Source organism: Sardina pilchardus, chromosome 4, assembly GCF_963854185.1.
Source record: "Sardina pilchardus chromosome 4, fSarPil1.1, whole genome shotgun sequence".
Taxonomy (NCBI): Eukaryota; Metazoa; Chordata; class Actinopteri; order Clupeiformes; family Clupeidae; genus Sardina; species Sardina pilchardus.
This window is the reverse complement of record NC_084997.1, coordinates 194,498-219,735: the sequence shown is the minus strand read 5'-3', so window position 1 is coordinate 219,735 and position 25,238 is coordinate 194,498. Positions and strand designations below refer to the sequence as shown.

The following is a 25,238-nucleotide window of genomic DNA, read 5'->3' as shown; positions in this document are numbered from 1 at the left end:
CCTCTTTACAACACATGACCTGAATGCGCAGTCCTAACTGGCCAGAGACCCAACTCGGAGCGTCCGCATCCCGACCGGTATGTGTACGTTGTTTTCATTGAGAGGCTAAGTTTCTAAAACGAAGCTCATATTTTATGAATTGTAAATTAGGGCTGTTCTCTCCAATGAAACGTCCCCTGTGTTTTCGCTCTGCTTAGAAAAACAGATTTTTTTTTTTTTATATCCCATCAAATACTTAGTGGTTTTATATTCTCATGCATGGCCAGACACTGATTTCTCTCCTTAGCTTTGAGTATCATCTTTGTTTGAAAAGCTGAGCTTTTTTTTACTCCAGTGACATTTTCTAATTTACTTGTGGTAGTTTCAAATGGTGTACACACCAAGTGGTTTTTGACATGCTATGTCACCATTACAATTTATTTAGCTTCTAAACAAATCTGTGAGCGTTTTAATCAGAGATAAAGCTGCCCTATGTATGTTGTACTGTGAGTAAAGTAGGTGCACTTGCCTAACCAAACTCTTCTGTCAGTACCCATCGTTTTTAGGATAAAGAAGGAACAGTTATTGGAAATGTTACCAAGTTTTAAATGCCATTTGTTGTATTCTTCACTTTCAAAGTTGAACTCCACGCGGAAAATGCGCCTTTGTTTTCTTGAACACAATGTAGCGTGCCTCACCTTTCACAACACACGCGTCTCCAACCCGGGTTAGGGAGCTTTAAGTAGGTTACTTTGGCCGGTTGCTTTCGCTTACGGCCATACCACGCTGAACACGCCCGATCTCGTCCGATCTCGGAAGCTAAGCAGCGTCGGGCCTGGTTAGTACTTGGATGGGAGACCGCCTGGGAATACCAGGTGCCGTAAGCTTTTCTCTCCATCAGCCAGTGAAACTTTTTTTTTTTTCAGGCTGTCTGTCTGTGCGTGCCTGCTCCCTAGTACGTAGACGTTCCAACCCCTTTGAATATTTGCTTCCTCCGTTTGAAAGCAAAATAAAGAAATACATAAATAAATAAATAAATAAATACATAGGTAGGAAATATAGGCTAAGCCAGCAACAGGTCGGAAAAAATTGCACGAGTTGACTGTAAACAGCTGGCGGATTGGGGGAGTTTTAGTGCTTGTTTTCATCTGGAATGTTTAGCTTATTTTTTGGGGTGACAGCTTTGTTTTCGATGTAGTTTTCACCGTGTTGTACAATTCCCGGTCTCGCTGTGTTCATTCGCCCAAGAGCTGCGAAGTGATTTTTTCAACACTGTCTGAGTATGGAAAATAGCCTATAGTCTGCATGGCCTTCGACATCCCAGATATTGTAGTGTTTTCCTGAACAACTGTAGGTTACTCGTTTCAGGATGTCCAAGTAGAGCGAGTGACCAAAGGTCCTGTTTTTACGCACAGCGAATTGATATATGAAAAGCTAATATCAGCGTGCTTCATGAAGTTTTGCTTGACAGCAGTTGCTACTACATAGCCTATGTTGTCGGATTAGATGCAGCATTCGATTGACGTGTGTCTACTATTACGTATAAGGCCTATATAAACCGTGCGCTAAGGAGAAGCGCTCATTCACGTCTCCGTCGCCGGAGGGAGCGCCACGCTTTCTGTCGCTAGTGTACATCTGGACATGTATGGATCATTGGCTGCCAGTGACTCTAGCACACCAGTAGAGAACTGCATTTGGAGCAGTTGTTTTTTCTTTCTCCGTGGCGAAGATGAAGCAAAGAGGATCCACGAAACAACCCTCTTTACAACACATGACCTGAATGCGCAGTCCTAACTGGCCAGAGACCCAACTCGGAGCGTCCGCATCCCGACCGGTATGTGTACGTTGTTTTCATTGAGAGGCTAAGTTTCTAAAACGAAGCTCATATTTTATGAATTGTAAATTAGGGCTGTTCTCTCCAATGAAACGTCCCCTGTGTTTTCGCTCTGCTTAGAAAAACAGATTTTTTTTTTTTTATATCCCATCAAATACTTAGTGGTTTTATATTCTCATGCATGGCCAGACACTGATTTCTCTCCTTAGCTTTGAGTATCATCTTTGTTTGAAAAGCTGAGCTTTTTTTTACTCCAGTGACATTTTCTAATTTACTTGTGGTAGTTTCAAATGGTGTACACACCAAGTGGTTTTTGACATGCTATGTCACCATTACAATTTATTTAGCTTCTAAACAAATCTGTGAGCGTTTTAATCAGAGATAAAGCTGCCCTATGTATGTTGTACTGTGAGTAAAGTAGGTGCACTTGCCTAACCAAACTCTTCTGTCAGTACCCATCGTTTTTAGGATAAAGAAGGAACAGTTATTGGAAATGTTACCAAGTTTTAAATGCCATTTGTTGTATTCTTCACTTTCAAAGTTGAACTCCACGCGGAAAATGCGCCTTTGTTTTCTTGAACACAATGTAGCGTGCCTCACCTTTCACAACACACGCGTCTCCAACCCGGGTTAGGGAGCTTTAAGTAGGTTACTTTGGCCGGTTGCTTTCGCTTACGGCCATACCACGCTGAACACGCCCGATCTCGTCCGATCTCGGAAGCTAAGCAGCGTCGGGCCTGGTTAGTACTTGGATGGGAGACCGCCTGGGAATACCAGGTGCCGTAAGCTTTTCTCTCCATCAGCCAGTGAAACTTTTTTTTTTTTCAGGCTGTCTGTCTGTGCGTGCCTGCTCCCTAGTACGTAGACGTTCCAACCCCTTTGAATATTTGCTTCCTCCGTTTGAAAGCAAAATAAAGAAATACATAAATAAATAAATAAATAAATACATAGGTAGGAAATATAGGCTAAGCCAGCAACAGGTCGGAAAAAATTGCACGAGTTGACTGTAAACAGCTGGCGGATTGGGGGAGTTTTAGTGCTTGTTTTCATCTGGAATGTTTAGCTTATTTTTTGGGGTGACAGCTTTGTTTTCGATGTAGTTTTCACCGTGTTGTACAATTCCCGGTCTCGCTGTGTTCATTCGCCCAAGAGCTGCGAAGTGATTTTTTCAACACTGTCTGAGTATGGAAAATAGCCTATAGTCTGCATGGCCTTCGACATCCCAGATATTGTAGTGTTTTCCTGAACAACTGTAGGTTACTCGTTTCAGGATGTCCAAGTAGAGCGAGTGACCAAAGGTCCTGTTTTTACGCACAGCGAATTGATATATGAAAAGCTAATATCAGCGTGCTTCATGAAGTTTTGCTTGACAGCAGTTGCTACTACATAGCCTATGTTGTCGGATTAGATGCAGCATTCGATTGACGTGTGTCTACTATTACGTATAAGGCCTATATAAACCGTGCGCTAAGGAGAAGCGCTCATTCACGTCTCCGTCGCCGGAGGGAGCGCCATGCTTTCTGTCGCTAGTGTACATCTGGACATGTATGGATCATTGGCTGCCAGTGACTCTAGCACACCAGTAGAGAACTGCATTTGGAGCAGTTGTTTTTTCTTTCTCCGTGGCGAAGATGAAGCAAAGAGGATCCACGAAACAACCCTCTTTACAACACATGACCTGAATGCGCAGTCCTAACTGGCCAGAGACCCAACTCGGAGCGTCCGCATCCCGACCGGTATGTGTACGTTGTTTTCATTGAGAGGCTAAGTTTCTAAAACGAAGCTCATATTTTATGAATTGTAAATTAGGGCTGTTCTCTCCAATGAAACGTCCCCTGTGTTTTCGCTCTGCTTAGAAAAACAGATTTTTTTTTTTTATATCCCATCAAATACTTAGTGGTTTTATATTCTCATGCATGGCCAGACACTGATTTCTCTCCTTAGCTTTGAGTATCATCTTTGTTTGAAAAGCTGAGCTTTTTTTTACTCCAGTGACATTTTCTAATTTACTTGTGGTAGTTTCAAATGGTGTACACACCAAGTGGTTTTTGCCATGCTATGTCACCATTACAATTTATTTAGCTTCTAAACAAACCTGTGAGCGTTTTAATCAGAGATAAAGCTGCCCTATGTATGTTGTACTGTGAGTAAAGTATGTGCACTTGCCTAACCAAACTCTTCTGTCAGTACCCATCGTTTTTAGGATAAAGAAGGAACAGTTATTGGAAATGTTACCAAGTTTTAAATGCCATTTGTTGTATTCTTCACTTTCAAAGTTGAACTCCACGCGGAAAATGCGCCTTTGTTTTCTTGAACACAATGTAGCGTACCTCACCTTTCACAACACACGCGTCTCCAACCCGGGTTAGGGAGCTTTAAGTAGGTTACTTTGGCCGGTTGCTTTCGCTTACGGCCATACCACGCTGAACACGCCCGATCTCGTCCGATCTCGGAAGCTAAGCAGCGTCGGGCCTGGTTAGTACTTGGATGGGAGACCGCCTGGGAATACCAGGTGCCGTAAGCTTTTCTCTCCATCAGCCAGTGAAACTTTTTTTTTTTTCAGGCTGTCTGTCTGTGCGTGCCTGCTCCCTAGTACGTAGACGTTCCAACCCCTTTGAATATTTGCTTCCTCCGTTTGAAAGCAAAATAAAGAAATACATAAATAAATAAATAAATAAATACATAGGTAGGAAATATAGGCTAAGCCAGCAACAGGTCGGAAAAAATTGCACGAGTTGACTGTAAACAGCTGGCGGATTGGGGGAGTTTTAGTGCTTGTTTTCATCTGGAATGTTTAGCTTATTTTTTGGGGTGACAGCTTTGTTTTCGATGTAGTTTTCACCGTGTTGTACAATTCCCGGTCTCGCTGTGTTCATTCGCCCAAGAGCTGCAAAGTAATTTTTTCAACACTGTCTGAGTATGGAAAATAGCCTATAGTCTGCATGGCCTTCGACATCCCAGATATTGTAGTGTTTTCCTGAACAACTGTAGGTTACTCGTTTCAGGATGTCCAAGTAGAGCGAGTGACCAAAGGTCCTGTTTTTACGCACAGCGAATTGATATATGAAAAGCTAATATCAGCGTGCTTCATGAAGTTTTGCTTGACAGCAGTTGCTACTACATAGCCTATGTTGTCGGATTAGATGCAGCATTCGATTGACGTGTGTCTACTATTACGTATAAGGCCTATATAAACCGTGCGCTAAGGAGAAGCGCTCATTCACGTCTCCGTCGCCGGAGGGAGCGCCACGCTTTCTGTCGCTAGTGTACATCTGGACATGTATGGATCATTGGCTGCCAGTGACTCTAGCACACCAGTAGAGAACTGCATTTGGAGCAGTTGTTTTTTCTTTCTCCGTGGCGAAGATGAAGCAAAGAGGATCCACGAAACAACCCTCTTTACAACACATGACCTGAATGCGCAGTCCTAACTGGCCAGAGACCCAACTCGGAGCGTCCGCATCCCGACCGGTATGTGTACGTTGTTTTCATTGAGAGGCTAAGTTTCTAAAACGAAGCTCATATTTTATGAATTGTAAATTAGGGCTGTTCTCTCCAATGAAACGTCCCCTGTGTTTTCGCTCTGCTTAGAAAAACAGATTTTTTTTTTTTTATATCCCATCAAATACTTAGTGGTTTTATATTCTCATGCATGGCCAGACACTGATTTCTCTCCTTAGCTTTGAGTACCATCTTTGTTTGAAAAGCTGAGCTTTTTTTTACTCCAGTGACATTTTCTAATTTACTTGTGGTAGTTTCAAATGGTGTACACACCAAGTGGTTTTTGCCATGCTATGTCACCATTACAATTTATTTAGCTTCTAAACAAATCTGTGAGCGTTTTAATCAGAGATAAAGCTGCCCTATGTATGTTGTACTGTGAGTAAAGTATGTGCACTTGCCTAACCAAACTCTTCTGTCAGTACCCATCGTTTTTAGGATAAAGAAGGAACAGTTATTGGAAATGTTACCAAGTTTTAAATGCCATTTGTTGTATTCTTCACTTTCAAAGTTGAACTCCACGCGGAAAATGCGCCTTTGTTTTCTTGAACACAATGTAGCGTACCTCACCTTTCACAACACACGCGTCTCCAACCCGGGTTAGGGAGCTTTAAGTAGGTTACTTTGGCCGGTTGCTTTCGCTTACGGCCATACCACGCTGAACACGCCCGATCTCGTCCGATCTCGGAAGCTAAGCAGCGTCGGGCCTGGTTAGTACTTGGATGGGAGACCGCCTGGGAATACCAGGTGCCGTAAGCTTTTCTCTCCATCAGCCAGTGAAACTTTTTTTTTTTTCAGGCTGTCTGTCTGTGCGTGCCTGCTCCCTAGTACGTAGACGTTCCAACCCCTTTGAATATTTGCTTCCTCCGTTTGAAAGCAAAATAAAGAAATACATAAATAAATAAATAAATAAATACATAGGTAGGAAATATAGGCTAAGCCAGCAACAGGTCGGAAAAAATTGCACGAGTTGACTGTAAACAGCTGGCGGATTGGGGGAGTTTTAGTGCTTGTTTTCATCTGGAATGTTTAGCTTATTTTTTGGGGTGACAGCTTTGTTTTCGATGTAGTTTTCACCGTGTTGTACAATTCCCGGTCTCGCTGTGTTCATTCGCCCAAGAGCTGCAAAGTAATTTTTTCAACACTGTCTGAGTATGGAAAATAGCCTATAGTCTGCATGGCCTTCGACATCCCAGATATTGTAGTGTTTTCCTGAACAACTGTAGGTTACTCGTTTCAGGATGTCCAAGTAGAGCGAGTGACCAAAGGTCCTGTTTTTACGCACAGCGAATTGATATATGAAAAGCTAATATCAGCGTGCTTCATGAAGTTTTGCTTGACAGCAGTTGCTACTACATAGCCTATGTTGTCGGATTAGATGCAGCATTCGATTGACGTGTGTCTACTATTACGTATAAGGCCTATATAAACCGTGCGCTAAGGAGAAGCGCTCATTCACGTCTCCGTCGCCGGAGGGAGCGCCACGCTTTCTGTCGCTAGTGTACATCTGGACATGTATGGATCATTGGCTGCCAGTGACTCTAGCACACCAGTAGAGAACTGCATTTGGAGCAGTTGTTTTTTCTTTCTCCGTGGCGAAGATGAAGCAAAGAGGATCCACGAAACAACCCTCTTTACAACACATGACCTGAATGCGCAGTCCTAACTGGCCAGAGACCCAACTCGGAGCGTCCGCATCCCGACCGGTATGTGTACGTTGTTTTCATTGAGAGGCTAAGTTTCTAAAACGAAGCTCATATTTTATGAATTGTAAATTAGGGCTGTTCTCTCCAATGAAACGTCCCCTGTGTTTTCGCTCTGCTTAGAAAAACAGATTTTTTTTTTTTTATATCCCATCAAATACTTAGTGGTTTTATATTCTCATGCATGGCCAGACACCGATTTCTCTCCTTAGCTTTGAGTATCATCTTTGTTTGAAAAGCTGAGCTTTTTTTTACTCCAGTGACATTTTCTAATTTACTTGTGGTAGTTTCAAATGGTGTACACACCAAGTGGTTTTTGACATGCTATGTCACCATTACAATTTATTTAGCTTCTAAACAAATCTGTGAGCGTTTTAATCAGAGATAAAGCTGCCCTATGTATGTTGTACTGTGAGTAAAGTAGGTGCACTTGCCTAACCAAACTCTTCTGTCAGTACCCATCGTTTTTAGGATAAAGAAGGAACAGTTATTGGAAATGTTACCAAGTTTTAAATGCCATTTGTTGTATTCTTCACTTTCAAAGTTGAACTCCACGCGGAAAATGCGCCTTTGTTTTCTTGAACACAATGTAGCGTGCCTCACCTTTCACAACACACGCGTCTCCAACCCGGGTTAGGGAGCTTTAAGTAGGTTACTTTGGCCGGTTGCTTTCGCTTACGGCCATACCACGCTGAACACGCCCGATCTCGTCCGATCTCGGAAGCTAAGCAGCGTCGGGCCTGGTTAGTACTTGGATGGGAGACCGCCTGGGAATACCAGGTGCCGTAAGCTTTTCTCTCCATCAGCCAGTGAAACTTTTTTTTTTTTCAGGCTGTCTGTCTGTGCGTGCCTGCTCCCTAGTACGTAGACGTTCCAACCCCTTTGAATATTTGCTTCCTCCGTTTGAAAGCAAAATAAAGAAATACATAAATAAATAAATAAATAAATACATAGGTAGGAAATATAGGCTAAGCCAGCAACAGGTCGGAAAAAATTGCACGAGTTGACTGTAAACAGCTGGCGGATTGGGGGAGTTTTAGTGCTTGTTTTCATCTGGAATGTTTAGCTTATTTTTTGGGGTGACAGCTTTGTTTTCGATGTAGTTTTCACCGTGTTGTACAATTCCCGGTCTCGCTGTGTTCATTCGCCCAAGAGCTGCGAAGTGATTTTTTCAACACTGTCTGAGTATGGAAAATAGCCTATAGTCTGCATGGCCTTCGACATCCCAGATATTGTAGTGTTTTCCTGAACAACTGTAGGTTACTCGTTTCAGGATGTCCAAGTAGAGCGAGTGACCAAAGGTCCTGTTTTTACGCACAGCGAATTGATATATGAAAAGCTAATATCAGCGTGCTTCATGAAGTTTTGCTTGACAGCAGTTGCTACTACATAGCCTATGTTGTCGGATTAGATGCAGCATTCGATTGACGTGTGTCTACTATTACGTATAAGGCCTATATAAACCGTGCGCTAAGGAGAAGCGCTCATTCACGTCTCCGTCGCCGGAGGGAGCGCCATGCTTTCTGTCGCTAGTGTACATCTGGACATGTATGGATCATTGGCTGCCAGTGACTCTAGCACACCAGTAGAGAACTGCATTTGGAGCAGTTGTTTTTTCTTTCTCCGTGGCGAAGATGAAGCAAAGAGGATCCACGAAACAACCCTCTTTACAACACATGACCTGAATGCGCAGTCCTAACTGGCCAGAGACCCAACTCGGAGCGTCCGCATCCCGACCGGTATGTGTACGTTGTTTTCATTGAGAGGCTAAGTTTCTAAAACGAAGCTCATATTTTATGAATTGTAAATTAGGGCTGTTCTCTCCAATGAAACGTCCCCTGTGTTTTCGCTCTGCTTAGAAAAACAGATTTTTTTTTTTTATATCCCATCAAATACTTAGTGGTTTTATATTCTCATGCATGGCCAGACACTGATTTCTCTCCTTAGCTTTGAGTATCATCTTTGTTTGAAAAGCTGAGCTTTTTTTTACTCCAGTGACATTTTCTAATTTACTTGTGGTAGTTTCAAATGGTGTACACACCAAGTGGTTTTTGCCATGCTATGTCACCATTACAATTTATTTAGCTTCTAAACAAACCTGTGAGCGTTTTAATCAGAGATAAAGCTGCCCTATGTATGTTGTACTGTGAGTAAAGTATGTGCACTTGCCTAACCAAACTCTTCTGTCAGTACCCATCGTTTTTAGGATAAAGAAGGAACAGTTATTGGAAATGTTACCAAGTTTTAAATGCCATTTGTTGTATTCTTCACTTTCAAAGTTGAACTCCACGCGGAAAATGCGCCTTTGTTTTCTTGAACACAATGTAGCGTACCTCACCTTTCACAACACACGCGTCTCCAACCCGGGTTAGGGAGCTTTAAGTAGGTTACTTTGGCCGGTTGCTTTCGCTTACGGCCATACCACGCTGAACACGCCCGATCTCGTCCGATCTCGGAAGCTAAGCAGCGTCGGGCCTGGTTAGTACTTGGATGGGAGACCGCCTGGGAATACCAGGTGCCGTAAGCTTTTCTCTCCATCAGCCAGTGAAACTTTTTTTTTTTTCAGGCTGTCTGTCTGTGCGTGCCTGCTCCCTAGTACGTAGACGTTCCAACCCCTTTGAATATTTGCTTCCTCCGTTTGAAAGCAAAATAAAGAAATACATAAATAAATAAATAAATAAATACATAGGTAGGAAATATAGGCTAAGCCAGCAACAGGTCGGAAAAAATTGCACGAGTTGACTGTAAACAGCTGGCGGATTGGGGGAGTTTTAGTGCTTGTTTTCATCTGGAATGTTTAGCTTATTTTTTGGGGTGACAGCTTTGTTTTCGATGTAGTTTTCACCGTGTTGTACAATTCCCGGTCTCGCTGTGTTCATTCGCCCAAGAGCTGCAAAGTAATTTTTTCAACACTGTCTGAGTATGGAAAATAGCCTATAGTCTGCATGGCCTTCGACATCCCAGATATTGTAGTGTTTTCCTGAACAACTGTAGGTTACTCGTTTCAGGATGTCCAAGTAGAGCGAGTGACCAAAGGTCCTGTTTTTACGCACAGCGAATTGATATATGAAAAGCTAATATCAGCGTGCTTCATGAAGTTTTGCTTGACAGCAGTTGCTACTACATAGCCTATGTTGTCGGATTAGATGCAGCATTCGATTGACGTGTGTCTACTATTACGTATAAGGCCTATATAAACCGTGCGCTAAGGAGAAGCGCTCATTCACGTCTCCGTCGCCGGAGGGAGCGCCACGCTTTCTGTCGCTAGTGTACATCTGGACATGTATGGATCATTGGCTGCCAGTGACTCTAGCACACCAGTAGAGAACTGCATTTGGAGCAGTTGTTTTTTCTTTCTCCGTGGCGAAGATGAAGCAAAGAGGATCCACGAAACAACCCTCTTTACAACACATGACCTGAATGCGCAGTCCTAACTGGCCAGAGACCCAACTCGGAGCGTCCGCATCCCGACCGGTATGTGTACGTTGTTTTCATTGAGAGGCTAAGTTTCTAAAACGAAGCTCATATTTTATGAATTGTAAATTAGGGCTGTTCTCTCCAATGAAACGTCTCCTGTGTTTTCGCTCTGCTTAGAAAAACGGATTTTTTTTTTTTTTAAATCCCATCAAATACTTAGTGGTTTTATATTCTCATGCATGGCCAGACACTGATTTCTCTCCTTAGCTTTGAGTATCATCTTTGTTTGAAAAGCTGAGCTTTTTTTTACTCCAGTGACATTTTCTAATTTACTTGTGGTAGTTTCAAATGGTGTACACACCAAGTGGTTTTTGCCATGCTATGTCACCATTACAATTTATTTAGCTTCTAAACAAATCTGTGAGCGTTTTAATCAGAGATAAAGCTGCCCTATGTATGTTGTACTGTGAGTAAAGTATGTGCACTTGCCTAACCAAACTCTTCTGTCAGTACCCATCGTTTTTAGGATAAAGAAGGAACAGTTATTGGAAATGTTACCAAGTTTTAAATGCCATTTGTTGTATTCTTCACTTTCAAAGTTGAACTCCACGCGGAAAATGCGCCTTTGTTTTCTTGAACACAATGTAGCGTACCTCACCTTTCACAACACACGCGTCTCCAACCCGGGTTAGGGAGCTTTAAGTAGGTTACTTTGGCCGGTTGCTTTCGCTTACGGCCATACCACGCTGAACACGCCCGATCTCGTCCGATCTCGGAAGCTAAGCAGCGTCGGGCCTGGTTAGTACTTGGATGGGAGACCGCCTGGGAATACCAGGTGCCGTAAGCTTTTCTCTCCATCAGCCAGTGAAACTTTTTTTTTTTTCAGGCTGTCTGTCTGTGCGTGCCTGCTCCCTAGTACGTAGACGTTCCAACCCCTTTGAATATTTGCTTCCTCCGTTTGAAAGCAAAATAAAGAAATACATAAATAAATAAATAAATAAATACATAGGTAGGAAATATAGGCTAAGCCAGCAACAGGTCGGAAAAAATTGCACGAGTTGACTGTAAACAGCTGGCGGATTGGGGGAGTTTTAGTGCTTGTTTTCATCTGGAATGTTTAGCTTATTTTTTGGGGTGACAGCTTTGTTTTCGATGTAGTTTTCACCGTGTTGTACAATTCCCGGTCTCGCTGTGTTCATTCGCCCAAGAGCTGCAAAGTAATTTTTTCAACACTGTCTGAGTATGGAAAATAGCCTATAGTCTGCATGGCCTTCGACATCCCAGATATTGTAGTGTTTTCCTGAACAACTGTAGGTTACTCGTTTCAGGATGTCCAAGTAGAGCGAGTGACCAAAGGTCCTGTTTTTACGCACAGCGAATTGATATATGAAAAGCTAATATCAGCGTGCTTCATGAAGTTTTGCTTGACAGCAGTTGCTACTACATAGCCTATGTTGTCGGATTAGATGCAGCATTCGATTGACGTGTGTCTACTATTACGTATAAGGCCTATATAAACCGTGCGCTAAGGAGAAGCGCTCATTCACGTCTCCGTCGCCGGAGGGAGCGCCACGCTTTCTGTCGCTAGTGTACATCTGGACATGTATGGATCATTGGCTGCCAGTGACTCTAGCACACCAGTAGAGAACTGCATTAGGAGCAGTTGTTTTTTCTTTCTCCGTGGCGAAGATGAAGCAAAGAGGATCCACGAAACAACCCTCTTTACAACACATGACCTGAATGCGCAGTCCTTACTGGCTAGAGACCCAACTCGGAGTGTCCGCATCCCGACCGGTATGTGTACGTTGTTTTCATTGAGAGGCTAAGTTTCTAAAACGAAGCTCATATTTTATGAATTGTAAATTAGGGCTGTTCTCTCCAATGAAACGTCTCCTGTGTTTTCGCTCTGCTTAGAAAAACGGATTTTTTTTTTTTTTATATCCCATCAAATACTTAGTGGTTTTATATTCTCATGCATGGCCAGACACTGATTTCTCTCCTTAGCTTTGAGTATCATCTTTGTTTGAAAAGCTGAGCTTTTTTTTACTCCAGTGACATTTTCTAATTTACTTGTGGTAGTTTCAAATGGTGTACACACCAAGTGGTTTTTGCCATGCTATGTCACCATTACAATTTATTTAGCTTCTAAACAAATCTGTGAGCGTTTTAATCAGAGATAAAGCTGCCCTATGTATGTTGTACTGTGAGTAAAGTATGTGCACTTGCCTAACCAAACTCTTCTGTCAGTACCCATCGTTTTTAGGATAAAGAAGGAACAGTTATTGGAAATGTTACCAAGTTTTAAATGCCATTTGTTGTATTCTTCACTTTCAAAGTTGAACTCCACGCGGAAAATGCGCCTTTGTTTTCTTGAACACAATGTAGCGTACCTCACCTTTCACAACACACGCGTCTCCAACCCGGGTTAGGGAGCTTTAAGTAGGTTACTTTGGCCGGTTGCTTTCGCTTACGGCCATACCACGCTGAACACGCCCGATCTCGTCCGATCTCGGAAGCTAAGCAGCGTCGGGCCTGGTTAGTACTTGGATGGGAGACCGCCTGGGAATACCAGGTGCCGTAAGCTTTTCTCTCCATCAGCCAGTGAAACTTTTTTTTTTTTCAGGCTGTCTGTCTGTGCGTGCCTGCTCCCTAGTACGTAGACGTTCCAACCCCTTTGAATATTTGCTTCCTCCGTTTGAAAGCAAAATAAAGAAATACATAAATAAATAAATAAATAAATACATAGGTAGGAAATATAGGCTAAGCCAGCAACAGGTCGGAAAAAATTGCACGAGTTGACTGTAAACAGCTGGCGGATTGGGGGAGTTTTAGTGCTTGTTTTCATCTGGAATGTTTAGCTTATTTTTTGGGGTGACAGCTTTGTTTTCGATGTAGTTTTCACCGTGTTGTACAATTCCCGGTCTCGCTGTGTTCATTCGCCCAAGAGCTGCAAAGTAATTTTTTCAACACTGTCTGAGTATGGAAAATAGCCTATAGTCTGCATGGCCTTCGACATCCCAGATATTGTAGTGTTTTCCTGAACAACTGTAGGTTACTCGTTTCAGGATGTCCAAGTAGAGCGAGTGACCAAAGGTCCTGTTTTTACGCACAGCGAATTGATATATGAAAAGCTAATATCAGCGTGCTTCATGAAGTTTTGCTTGACAGCAGTTGCTACTACATAGCCTATGTTGTCGGATTAGATGCAGCATTCGATTGACGTGTGTCTACTATTACGTATAAGGCCTATATAAACCGTGCGCTAAGGAGAAGCGCTCATTCACGTCTCCGTCGCCGGAGGGAGCGCCACGCTTTCTGTCGCTAGTGTACATCTGGACATGTATGGATCATTGGCTGCCAGTGACTCTAGCACACCAGTAGAGAACTGCATTTGGAGCAGTTGTTTTTTCTTTCTCCGTGGCGAAGATGAAGCAAAGAGGATCCACGAAACAACCCTCTTTACAACACATGACCTGAATGCGCAGTCCTAACTGGCCAGAGACCCAACTCGGAGCGTCCGCATCCCGACCGGTATGTGTACGTTGTTTTCATTGAGAGGCTAAGTTTCTAAAACGAAGCTCATATTTTATGAATTGTAAATTAGGGCTGTTCTCTCCAATGAAACGTCCCCTGTGTTTTCGCTCTGCTTAGAAAAACAGATTTTTTTTTTTTTATATCCCATCAAATACTTAGTGGTTTTATATTCTCATGCATGGCCAGACACTGATTTCTCTCCTTAGCTTTGAGTATCATCTTTGTTTGAAAAGCTGAGCTTTTTTTTACTCCAGTGACATTTTCTAATTTACTTGTGGTAGTTTCAAATGGTGTACACACCAAGTGGTTTTTGACATGCTATGTCACCATTACAATTTATTTAGCTTCTAAACAAATCTGTGAGCGTTTTAATCAGAGATAAAGCTGCCCTATGTATGTTGTACTGTGAGTAAAGTAGGTGCACTTGCCTAACCAAACTCTTCTGTCAGTACCCATCGTTTTTAGGATAAAGAAGGAACAGTTATTGGAAATGTTACCAAGTTTTAAATGCCATTTGTTGTATTCTTCACTTTCAAAGTTGAACTCCACGCGGAAAATGCGCCTTTGTTTTCTTGAACACAATGTAGCGTGCCTAACCTTTCACAACACACGCGTCTCCAACCCGGGTTAGGGAGCTTTAAGTAGGTTACTTTGGCCGGTTGCTTTCGCTTACGGCCATACCACGCTGAACACGCCCGATCTCGTCCGATCTCGGAAGCTAAGCAGCGTCGGGCCTGGTTAGTACTTGGATGGGAGACCGCCTGGGAATACCAGGTGCCGTAAGCTTTTCTCTCCATCAGCCAGTGAAACTTTTTTTTTTTTCAGGCTGTCTGTCTGTGCGTGCCTGCTCCCTAGTACGTAGACGTTCCAACCCCTTTGAATATTTGCTTCCTCCGTTTGAAAGCAAAATAAAGAAATACATAAATAAATAAATAAATAAATACATAGGTAGGAAATATAGGCTAAGCCAGCAACAGGTCGGAAAAAATTGCACGAGTTGACTGTAAACAGCTGGCGGATTGGGGGAGTTTTAGTGCTTGTTTTCATCTGGAATGTTTAGCTTATTTTTTGGGGTGACAGCTTTGTTTTCGATGTAGTTTTCACCGTGTTGTACAATTCCCGGTCTCGCTGTGTTCATTCGCCCAAGAGCTGCGAAGTGATTTTTTCAACACTGTCTGAGTATGGAAAATAGCCTATAGTCTGCATGGCCTTCGACATCCCAGATATTGTAGTGTTTTCCTGAACAACTGTAGGTTACTCGTTTCAGGATGTCCAAGTAGAGCGAGTGACCAAAGGTCCTGTTTTTACGCACAGCGAATTGATATATGAAAAGCTAATATCAGCGTGCTTCATGAAGTTTTGCTTGACAGCAGTTGCTACTACATAGCCTATGTTGTCGGATTAGATGCAGCATTCGATTGACGTGTGTCTACTATTACGTATAAGGCCTATATAAACCGTGCGCTAAGGAGAAGCGCTCATTCACGTCTCCGTCGCCGGAGGGAGCGCCATGCTTTCTGTCGCTAGTGTACATCTGGACATGTATGGATCATTGGCTGCCAGTGACTCTAGCACACCAGTAGAGAACTGCATTTGGAGCAGTTGTTTTTTCTTTCTCCGTGGCGAAGATGAAGCAAAGAGGATCCACGAAACAACCCTCTTTACAACACATGACCTGAATGCGCAGTCCTAACTGGCCAGAGACCCAACTCGGAGCGTCCGCATCCCGACCGGTATGTGTACGTTGTTTTCATTGAGAGGCTAAGTTTCTAAAACGAAGCTCATATTTTATGAATTGTAAATTAGGGCTGTTCTCTCCAATGAAACGTCCCCTGTGTTTTCGCTCTGCTTAGAAAAACAGATTTTTTTTTTTTATATCCCATCAAATACTTAGTGGTTTTATATTCTCATGCATGGCCAGACACTGATTTCTCTCCTTAGCTTTGAGTATCATCTTTGTTTGAAAAGCTGAGCTTTTTTTTACTCCAGTGACATTTTCTAATTTACTTGTGGTAGTTTCAAATGGTGTACACACCAAGTGGTTTTTGCCATGCTATGTCACCATTACAATTTATTTAGCTTCTAAACAAACCTGTGAGCGTTTTAATCAGAGATAAAGCTGCCCTATGTATGTTGTACTGTGAGTAAAGTATGTGCACTTGCCTAACCAAACTCTTCTGTCAGTACCCATCGTTTTTAGGATAAAGAAGGAACAGTTATTGGAAATGTTACCAAGTTTTAAATGCCATTTGTTGTATTCTTCACTTTCAAAGTTGAACTCCACGCGGAAAATGCGCCTTTGTTTTCTTGAACACAATGTAGCGTACCTCACCTTTCACAACACACGCGTCTCCAACCCGGGTTAGGGAGCTTTAAGTAGGTTACTTTGGCCGGTTGCTTTCGCTTACGGCCATACCACGCTGAACACGCCCGATCTCGTCCGATCTCGGAAGCTAAGCAGCGTCGGGCCTGGTTAGTACTTGGATGGGAGACCGCCTGGGAATACCAGGTGCCGTAAGCTTTTCTCTCCATCAGCCAGTGAAACTTTTTTTTTTTTCAGGCTGTCTGTCTGTGCGTGCCTGCTCCCTAGTACGTAGACGTTCCAACCCCTTTGAATATTTGCTTCCTCCGTTTGAAAGCAAAATAAAGAAATACATAAATAAATAAATAAATAAATACATAGGTAGGAAATATAGGCTAAGCCAGCAACAGGTCGGAAAAAATTGCACGAGTTGACTGTAAACAGCTGGCGGATTGGGGGAGTTTTAGTGCTTGTTTTCATCTGGAATGTTTAGCTTATTTTTTGGGGTGACAGCTTTGTTTTCGATGTAGTTTTCACCGTGTTGTACAATTCCCGGTCTCGCTGTGTTCATTCGCCCAAGAGCTGCAAAGTAATTTTTTCAACACTGTCTGAGTATGGAAAATAGCCTATAGTCTGCATGGCCTTCGACATCCCAGATATTGTAGTGTTTTCCTGAACAACTGTAGGTTACTCGTTTCAGGATGTCCAAGTAGAGCGAGTGACCAAAGGTCCTGTTTTTACGCACAGCGAATTGATATATGAAAAGCTAATATCAGCGTGCTTCATGAAGTTTTGCTTGACAGCAGTTGCTACTACATAGCCTATGTTGTCGGATTAGATGCAGCATTCGATTGACGTGTGTCTACTATTACGTATAAGGCCTATATAAACCGTGCGCTAAGGAGAAGCGCTCATTCACGTCTCCGTCGCCGGAGGGAGCGCCACGCTTTCTGTCGCTAGTGTACATCTGGACATGTATGGATCATTGGCTGCCAGTGACTCTAGCACACCAGTAGAGAACTGCATTAGGAGCAGTTGTTTTTTCTTTCTCCGTGGCGAAGATGAAGCAAAGAGGATCCACGAAACAACCCTCTTTACAACACATGACCTGAATGCGCAGTCCTTACTGGCTAGAGACCCAACTCGGAGTGTCCGCATCCCGACCGGTATGTGTACGTTGTTTTCATTGAGAGGCTAAGTTTCTAAAACGAAGCTCATATTTTATGAATTGTAAATTAGGGCTGTTCTCTCCAATGAAACGTCTCCTGTGTTTTCGCTCTGCTTAGAAAAACGGATTTTTTTTTTTTTTATATCCCATCAAATACTTAGTGGTTTTATATTCTCATGCATGGCCAGACACTGATTTCTCTCCTTAGCTTTGAGTATCATCTTTGTTTGAAAAGCTGAGCTTTTTTTTACTCCAGTGACATTTTCTAATTTACTTGTGGTAGTTTCAAATGGTGTACACACCAAGTGGTTTTTGCCATGCTATGTCACCATTACAATTTATTTAGCTTCTAAACAAATCTGTGAGCGTTTTAATCAGAGATAAAGCTGCCCTATGTATGTTGTACTGTGAGTAAAGTATGTGCACTTGCCTAACCAAACTCTTCTGTCAGTACCCATCGTTTTTAGGATAAAGAAGGAACAGTTATTGGAAATGTTACCAAGTTTTAAATGCCATTTGTTGTATTCTTCACTTTCAAAGTTGAACTCCACGCGGAAAATGCGCCTTTGTTTTCTTGAACACAATGTAGCGTACCTCACCTTTCACAACACACGCGTCTCCAACCCGGGTTAGGGAGCTTTAAGTAGGTTACTTTGGCCGGTTGCTTTCGCTTACGGCCATACCACGCTGAACACGCCCGATCTCGTCCGATCTCGGAAGCTAAGCAGCGTCGGGCCTGGTTAGTACTTGGATGGGAGACCGCCTGGGAATACCAGGTGCCGTAAGCTTTTCTCTCCATCAGCCAGTGAAACTTTTTTTTTTTTCAGGCTGTCTGTCTGTGCGTGCCTGCTCCCTAGTACGTAGACGTTCCAACCCCTTTGAATATTTGCTTCCTCCGTTTGAAAGCAAAATAAAGAAATACATAAATAAATAAATAAATAAATACATAGGTAGGAAATATAGGCTAAGCCAGCAACAGGTCGGAAAAAATTGCACGAGTTGACTGTAAACAGCTGGCGGATTGGGGGAGTTTTAGTGCTTGTTTTCATCTGGAATGTTTAGCTTATTTTTTGGGGTGACAGCTTTGTTTTCGATGTAGTTTTCACCGTGTTGTACAATTCCCGGTCTCGCTGTGTTCATTCGCCCAAGAGCTGCAAAGTAATTTTTTCAACACTGTCTGAGTATGGAAAATAGCCTATAGTCTGCATGGCCTTCGACATCCCAGATATTGTAGTGTTTTCCTGAACAACTGTAGGTTACTCGTTTCAGGATGTCCAAGTAGAGCGAGTGACCAAAGGTCCTGTTTTTACGCACAGCGAATTGATATATGAAAAGCTAATATCAGCGTGCTTCATGAAGTTTTGCTTGACAGCAGTTGCTACTACATAGCCTATGTTGTCGGATTAGATGCAGCATTCGATTGACGTGTGTCTACTATTACGTATAAGGCCTATATAAACCGTGCGCTAAGGAGAAGCGCTCATTCACGTCTCCGTCGCCGGAGGGAGCGCCACGCTTTCTGTCGCTAGTGTACATCTGGACATGTATGGATCATTGGCTGCCAGTGACTCTAGCACACCAGTAGAGAACTGCATTTGGAGCAGTTGTTTTTTCTTTCTCCGTGGCGAAGATGAAGCAAAGAGGATCCACGAAACAACCCTCTTTACAACACATGACCTGAATGCGCAGTCCTAACTGGCCAGAGACCCAACTCGGAGCGTCCGCATCCCGACCGGTATGTGTACGTTGTTTTCATTGAGAGGCTAAGTTTCTAAAACGAAGCTCATATTTTATGAATTGTAAATTAGGGCTGTTCTCTCCAATGAAACGTCCCCTGTGTTTTCGCTCTGCTTAGAAAAACAGATTTTTTTTTTTTTATATCCCATCAAATACTTAGTGGTTTTATATTCTCATGCATGGCCAGACACTGATTTCTCTCCTTAGCTTTGAGTATCATCTTTGTTTGAAAAGCTGAGCTTTTTTTTACTCCAGTGACATTTTCTAATTTACTTGTGGTAGTTTCAAATGGTGTACACACCAAGTGGTTTTTGACATGCTATGTCACCATTACAATTTATTTAGCTTCTAAACAAATCTGTGAGCGTTTTAATCAGAGATAAAGCTGCCCTATGTATGTTGTACTGTGAGTAAAGTAGGTGCACTTGCCTAACCAAACTCTTCTGTCAGTACCCATCGTTTTTAGGATAAAGAAGGAACAGTTATTGGAAATGTTACCAAGTTTTAAATGCCATTTGTTGTATTCTTCACTTTCAAAGTTGAACTCCACGCGGAAAATGCGCCTTTGTTTTCTTGAACACAATGTAGCGTGCCTCACCTTTCACAACACACGCGTCTCCAACCCGGGTTAGGGAGCTTTAAGTAGGTTACTTTGGCCGGTTGCTTTCGCTTACGGCCATACCACGCTGAACACGCCCGATCTCGTCCGATCTCGGAAGCTAAGCAGCGTCGGGCCTGGTTAGTACTTGGATGGGAGACCGCCTGGGAATACCAGGTGCCGTAAGCTTTTCTCTCCATCAGCCAGTGAAACTTTTTTTTTTTTCAGGCTGTCTGTCTGTGCGTGCCTGCTCCCTAGTACGTAGACGTTCCAACCCCTTTGAATATTTGCTTCCTCCGTTTGAAAGCAAAATAAAGAAATACATAAATAAATAAATAAATAAATACATAGGTAGGAAATATAGGCTAAGCCAGCAACAGGTCGGAAAAAATTGCACGAGTTGACTGTAAACAGCTGGCGGATTGGGGGAGTTTTAGTGCTTGTTTTCATCTGGAATGTTTAGCTTATTTTTTGGGGTGACAGCTTTGTTTTCGATGTAGTTTTCACCGTGTTGTACAATTCCCGGTCTCGCTGTGTTCATTCGCCCAAGAGCTGCGAAGTGATTTTTTCAACACTGTCTGAGTATGGAAAATAGCCTATAGTCTGCATGGCCTTCGACATCCCAGATATTGTAGTGTTTTCCTGAACAACTGTAGGTTACTCGTTTCAGGATGTCCAAGTAGAGCGAGTGACCAAAGGTCCTGTTTTTACGCACAGCGAATTGATATATGAAAAGCTAATATCAGCGTGCTTCATGAAGTTTTGCTTGACAGCAGTTGCTACTACATAGCCTATGTTGTCGGATTAGATGCAGCATTCGATTGACGTGTGTCTACTATTACGTATAAGGCCTATATAAACCGTGCGCTAAGGAGAAGCGCTCATTCACGTCTCCGTCGCCGGAGGGAGCGCCATGCTTTCTGTCGCTAGTGTACATCTGGACATGTATGGATCATTGGCTGCCAGTGACTCTAGCACACCAGTAGAGAACTGCATTTGGAGCAGTTGTTTTTTCTTTCTCCGTGGCGAAGATGAAGCAAAGAGGATCCACGAAACAACCCTCTTTACAACACATGACCTGAATGCGCAGTCCTAACTGGCCAGAGACCCAACTCGGAGCGTCCGCATCCCGACCGGTATGTGTACGTTGTTTTCATTGAGAGGCTAAGTTTCTAAAACGAAGCTCATATTTTATGAATTGTAAATTAGGGCTGTTCTCTCCAATGAAACGTCCCCTGTGTTTTCGCTCTGCTTAGAAAAACAGATTTTTTTTTTTTATATCCCATCAAATACTTAGTGGTTTTATATTCTCATGCATGGCCAGACACTGATTTCTCTCCTTAGCTTTGAGTATCATCTTTGTTTGAAAAGCTGAGCTTTTTTTTACTCCAGTGACATTTTCTAATTTACTTGTGGTAGTTTCAAATGGTGTACACACCAAGTGGTTTTTGCCATGCTATGTCACCATTACAATTTATTTAGCTTCTAAACAAACCTGTGAGCGTTTTAATCAGAGATAAAGCTGCCCTATGTATGTTGTACTGTGAGTAAAGTATGTGCACTTGCCTAACCAAACTCTTCTGTCAGTACCCATCGTTTTTAGGATAAAGAAGGAACAGTTATTGGAAATGTTACCAAGTTTTAAATGCCATTTGTTGTATTCTTCACTTTCAAAGTTGAACTCCACGCGGAAAATGCGCCTTTGTTTTCTTGAACACAATGTAGCGTACCTCACCTTTCACAACACACGCGTCTCCAACCCGGGTTAGGGAGCTTTAAGTAGGTTACTTTGGCCGGTTGCTTTCGCTTACGGCCATACCACGCTGAACACGCCCGATCTCGTCCGATCTCGGAAGCTAAGCAGCGTCGGGCCTGGTTAGTACTTGGATGGGAGACCGCCTGGGAATGGCTCATGACCCCCCAAAGTCCCTATCGCTGATCCTGGGTTGAGCAGAAAAAGGATCAAAAAGGATCAAAAAGCATGGCGCCCTCTGGTGGCCAAGCTGTTGTATGTCATCTCTGAATTAAAATGAGGGTGTATTGTAGGTGATGTACAATTTAGGTGTTATAGATCAGTCCTTATGAATCATATATATACAAAACATGATGATAGAGAATACCGAGTATTTATGTTTTATTTTATATCAAATTTGTATTTTTCCAGAACAGGACAGAGCTTTAACTCAGGTAAATATTCTAAGAAGATTCACAGTGTTTTCACACAGGTTTGAAAGCTAGTAATTTCTGGTAATGTGCATATCTGAAGAGACTTCCTTTAAGGAAGAATTGTCAGGAAGCTTGCTTGACAGTTTGAAAGGCTCTTGGCAGTTTTTTTTTTTTTTTTACACTATCCCCTTCTGAAACCCAAGCATACAGAGACTCCAAAATACTTGAAATACTTTTACAACTTTTATTTTTCACCCAGAATGTGTTTCATTTGAAAGGCAATGCATGACAACACAAGTAAACAAGATCTGTTTGGTTTAAAGCTCGCTCACCACAGCCAAGTACAGATGTACGAGCGAGAACCTGAGAGACAAACATTTACTACCACTTGCAAACATTTAGTTAAACATGGAGCTGACAGACATACAAACATCACAAGGACACGCACAACGGATTAACAATAAAAATCAACCCAATAAAGAACAGGATTATCCAAAGACTCAGGGTCACCAATCAACAAATAAAGGCTCAAGCCATTCCTGTTTGTTACATTTTTGTGTGTGTTTTCTTTGGCAAATGTTTGTTAAACATGAAGCAGACATTCAAACATCACAAGGACACGAAGCTGAGAAAAGACAAACAAACAACACACATGAAAAAAACTGATTATCTGAACATGAACAACCACTAAAGGGTATGTAAATTGATTGTGTTGGATCGGAATTGATTAAGGTTAAAATGATTGAGGTTAGATTGGTCTTGATATTGAACATAGGCCAGAACATGTTTGTATAAAAAAGATAATACAAAGTACACTGGACTATTTGAACCTTCTGATACTACAAATGACTTTACTGTAACTGAACCTAGGCAGATAGGTTGGGCCCTTGAGTCGTGGATCTGTCTGAGGTTTCTTCCTATATGTATCTCCAACTCTAAGGAGTTTTTCCTTGCCCCTGTTACTCATGGGCTCAATTTGAAAGTCTAACACTCCGTAAAGCGCCATGAGACATGTGTAATGTTTTGGCGCTCTATAAGAAAAAATAAATTGAAATTAAATTACAAAGTGCATTTTAACAGTAACATAAATAATAATAATTAGAAAAACAAACAAGAACATTCTTAAGTAAAACTGTAAAGTGCATTTTTTTAAAAAAGCTTTTGAACTATAAATAAATGTAATGTACTTGCTGAAGCACTTTGAAACACACACACACACACACACACACACACACACACACACGCACAAACACTACAAACCTCTTTCTCTCTCCTACAGATGGCACAGGAGAAGTGGCACCACACAGGTAAGTCATTTACACAGTTATTTACATAGTGCTCTTTTCCAGCTCCGCATCCACCACACATTTAAAGTGTTCAAAGCTGTCGTACACCACATTGTCAAACCCAGAGGTGGTGGATTTTCTAGTGGATGGACAGTAGGATAATATCCTCTGGGTGCTTCAAGCCACTGTCCTTGGCAGGTGTGTACCTCTTCCGCTGTCCACTACAATTGTGCACGTGGCAAGCCCCACGTAGCTGCGAGGGTTTGTTTGGCATGAATGCCTTGACTGTTGGTGCAGGAGGTACAAAGCTCTGGCTGCACGATGGCCCACGAAACAGGACCGAGGGAGCCTGTGGTTGTGGGGGGAGAACCAGCAGTATGGGTGCTGCCAACACAGGGGGTGGTCCATAGGTGGGCGCAGCAGGTTTTGGCTGGAGGTGGGTGGACGCAGCAGGCCCTGGCAGAATGGGGGTGGGCGCAGCAGGCTTTGGCCGAGTGGAAGAGGACGACACCGTGGGCTCTGGCCGAGTGGAGGAGGACGACACCGTGGGCTCTGGCTCCACAGCAAATAATCTGGAAATATAAAAAACACATGCAATGAGTACTGATATGACGTGTGTGCTATTTGCTTTCCAGAGCCAACAGGTGAAACAAAGTGCTTATGACAACCAAATACAGCCCATTCATTCATCACTTTGTTTTTAGCATGCAAATCGCGGTTGACATGTTTACACTTCTAAGGCATATTTATACATCAAATTTCAACTCCACACTTCTGTTACACCATCTCTATGGTCTTAAAAAGTGAGCTAGGGTATCTGATCACATTTGTAAAGTGTTTCCAGGGAACGTCAGATCATTACAGTGGCGATTCGTAGCCCATTCATTCACTTTCAATGCATTTAGCATGCTAATCGCGGGTGATATTCTAACACGTCTAAAGCACATTTAAGCTTTACATTTCGAGTCCACACAGTAGAAGTACATCCTTCAAGGTCTCAACATGTAAAATCAATAGTCTTGTCGTATTTTAAACGCATTTCAAAGAGGTGGGACCTATCTATTAACCTAGCCGCTTGGTGACAGAAAATTAGCGTCAGTACGTACGGCGCCTACGAGATATCATGTAAAACCTTTACGGTTCAGGCAAACTATCCGAAATATATAGAGTTTCATTCATTACTAAGCCCATAATTAGACCAAACTTACCTGAAAGTATAAAAACAGTCTGATCAGTCATCAGTAACGTCAGTAACGCCGACTCCAATAAAGATGGCCGCCAGTATTTTCATAACGCAGCTCAAAGAGCGTCGAGCAGAGACGTCGTGACGTCGTGAATTTGGTGAAGGTGATTGGCCCATCGATGCTCATGCTCAATGATTGGTGGGTTGAGCGCTCAACATGGCTCAATGATTGGACTGTTGAGCGCTTAACGCTGCTCAACGGCGCTCAACTATTGGCCGGTTGAGCAGAGTTGAGCAGAGATAGGGACTTTGGGGAGAATTCGCTTGGGAATACCAGGTGCCGTAAGCTTTTCTCTCCATCACCCAGCAAACACACTAACGTGGCCATCACGTGGCCGCAACGTGATTTTCCGACCAATGTTTACGTTGCCGCCACGTTATTTTCCGACGTGGCCGCCACCGGAAAAGTGAAAGACGCGATCATGTTGCCGCCACGTTATTTACTAACATTACCACACCGTATCGGCAACCTTCCTGCAACATTGCCGCCACGTTATTTTCCGACGTGGCCGCCACCAGAAAAGTGAAAGACGCTATCATGTTGCCGCCACGTTATTTACAAACATTACCACACCGTATCGGCGACTTGGCGGCAACCTTCCTGCAACATTATCGCCACGTTATTGCCACGTAACGGCAACATTGTAACAACAGCTATAGGCGGATCTGCAGATGCAGTCCTCATTTGCCCACTCAGTTGGTTTTAAAGGGAAACTTGGCATCTATTTAAACTTAATAAACCCGTTTAGAAATCATTTGGATGAAGAAAC

General features: G+C 42.7%; 12 non-coding genes and 1 pseudogene across 12 annotated transcripts; all 13 read left to right on the top strand.

Annotated features, from left to right (window-relative positions):
• The first annotated feature begins 747 nt into the window (after window positions 1-747).
• LOC134079285 (5S ribosomal RNA) lies at window positions 748-866 on the top strand. The gene has a single exon (XR_009938930.1). It is a non-coding gene; the product is annotated as a 5S ribosomal RNA (ribosomal RNA).
• A 1,617-nt stretch (window positions 867-2,483) lies between these two features.
• LOC134079284 (5S ribosomal RNA) lies at window positions 2,484-2,602 on the top strand. The gene has a single exon (XR_009938929.1). It is a non-coding gene; the product is annotated as a 5S ribosomal RNA (ribosomal RNA).
• A 1,616-nt stretch (window positions 2,603-4,218) lies between these two features.
• Window positions 4,219-4,337, top strand: LOC134079282 (5S ribosomal RNA). The gene has a single exon (XR_009938927.1). It is a non-coding gene; the product is annotated as a 5S ribosomal RNA (ribosomal RNA).
• A 1,617-nt stretch (window positions 4,338-5,954) lies between these two features.
• LOC134079281 (5S ribosomal RNA) lies at window positions 5,955-6,073 on the top strand. Its single transcript, XR_009938926.1, has one exon. It is a non-coding gene; the product is annotated as a 5S ribosomal RNA (ribosomal RNA).
• Window positions 6,074-7,690: 1,617 nt separating this feature from the next.
• On the top strand, window positions 7,691-7,809 carry LOC134079280 (5S ribosomal RNA). The gene has a single exon (XR_009938925.1). It is a non-coding gene; the product is annotated as a 5S ribosomal RNA (ribosomal RNA).
• Window positions 7,810-9,425: 1,616 nt separating this feature from the next.
• LOC134079279 (5S ribosomal RNA) lies at window positions 9,426-9,544 on the top strand. The gene has a single exon (XR_009938924.1). It is a non-coding gene; the product is annotated as a 5S ribosomal RNA (ribosomal RNA).
• A 1,618-nt stretch (window positions 9,545-11,162) lies between these two features.
• On the top strand, window positions 11,163-11,281 carry LOC134079278 (5S ribosomal RNA). Its single transcript, XR_009938923.1, has one exon. It is a non-coding gene; the product is annotated as a 5S ribosomal RNA (ribosomal RNA).
• Window positions 11,282-12,899: 1,618 nt separating this feature from the next.
• Window positions 12,900-13,018, top strand: LOC134079277 (5S ribosomal RNA). The gene has a single exon (XR_009938922.1). It is a non-coding gene; the product is annotated as a 5S ribosomal RNA (ribosomal RNA).
• Window positions 13,019-14,635: 1,617 nt separating this feature from the next.
• LOC134079276 (5S ribosomal RNA) lies at window positions 14,636-14,754 on the top strand. Its single transcript, XR_009938921.1, has one exon. It is a non-coding gene; the product is annotated as a 5S ribosomal RNA (ribosomal RNA).
• Window positions 14,755-16,370: 1,616 nt separating this feature from the next.
• On the top strand, window positions 16,371-16,489 carry LOC134079275 (5S ribosomal RNA). The gene has a single exon (XR_009938920.1). It is a non-coding gene; the product is annotated as a 5S ribosomal RNA (ribosomal RNA).
• Window positions 16,490-18,107: 1,618 nt separating this feature from the next.
• LOC134079274 (5S ribosomal RNA) lies at window positions 18,108-18,226 on the top strand. Its single transcript, XR_009938919.1, has one exon. It is a non-coding gene; the product is annotated as a 5S ribosomal RNA (ribosomal RNA).
• Window positions 18,227-19,843: 1,617 nt separating this feature from the next.
• On the top strand, window positions 19,844-19,962 carry LOC134079273 (5S ribosomal RNA). The gene has a single exon (XR_009938918.1). It is a non-coding gene; the product is annotated as a 5S ribosomal RNA (ribosomal RNA).
• A 1,616-nt stretch (window positions 19,963-21,578) lies between these two features.
• LOC134079377 (5S ribosomal RNA) lies at window positions 21,579-21,701 on the top strand (annotated as a pseudogene).
• The last annotated feature ends 3,537 nt before the right edge of the window (window positions 21,702-25,238 follow it).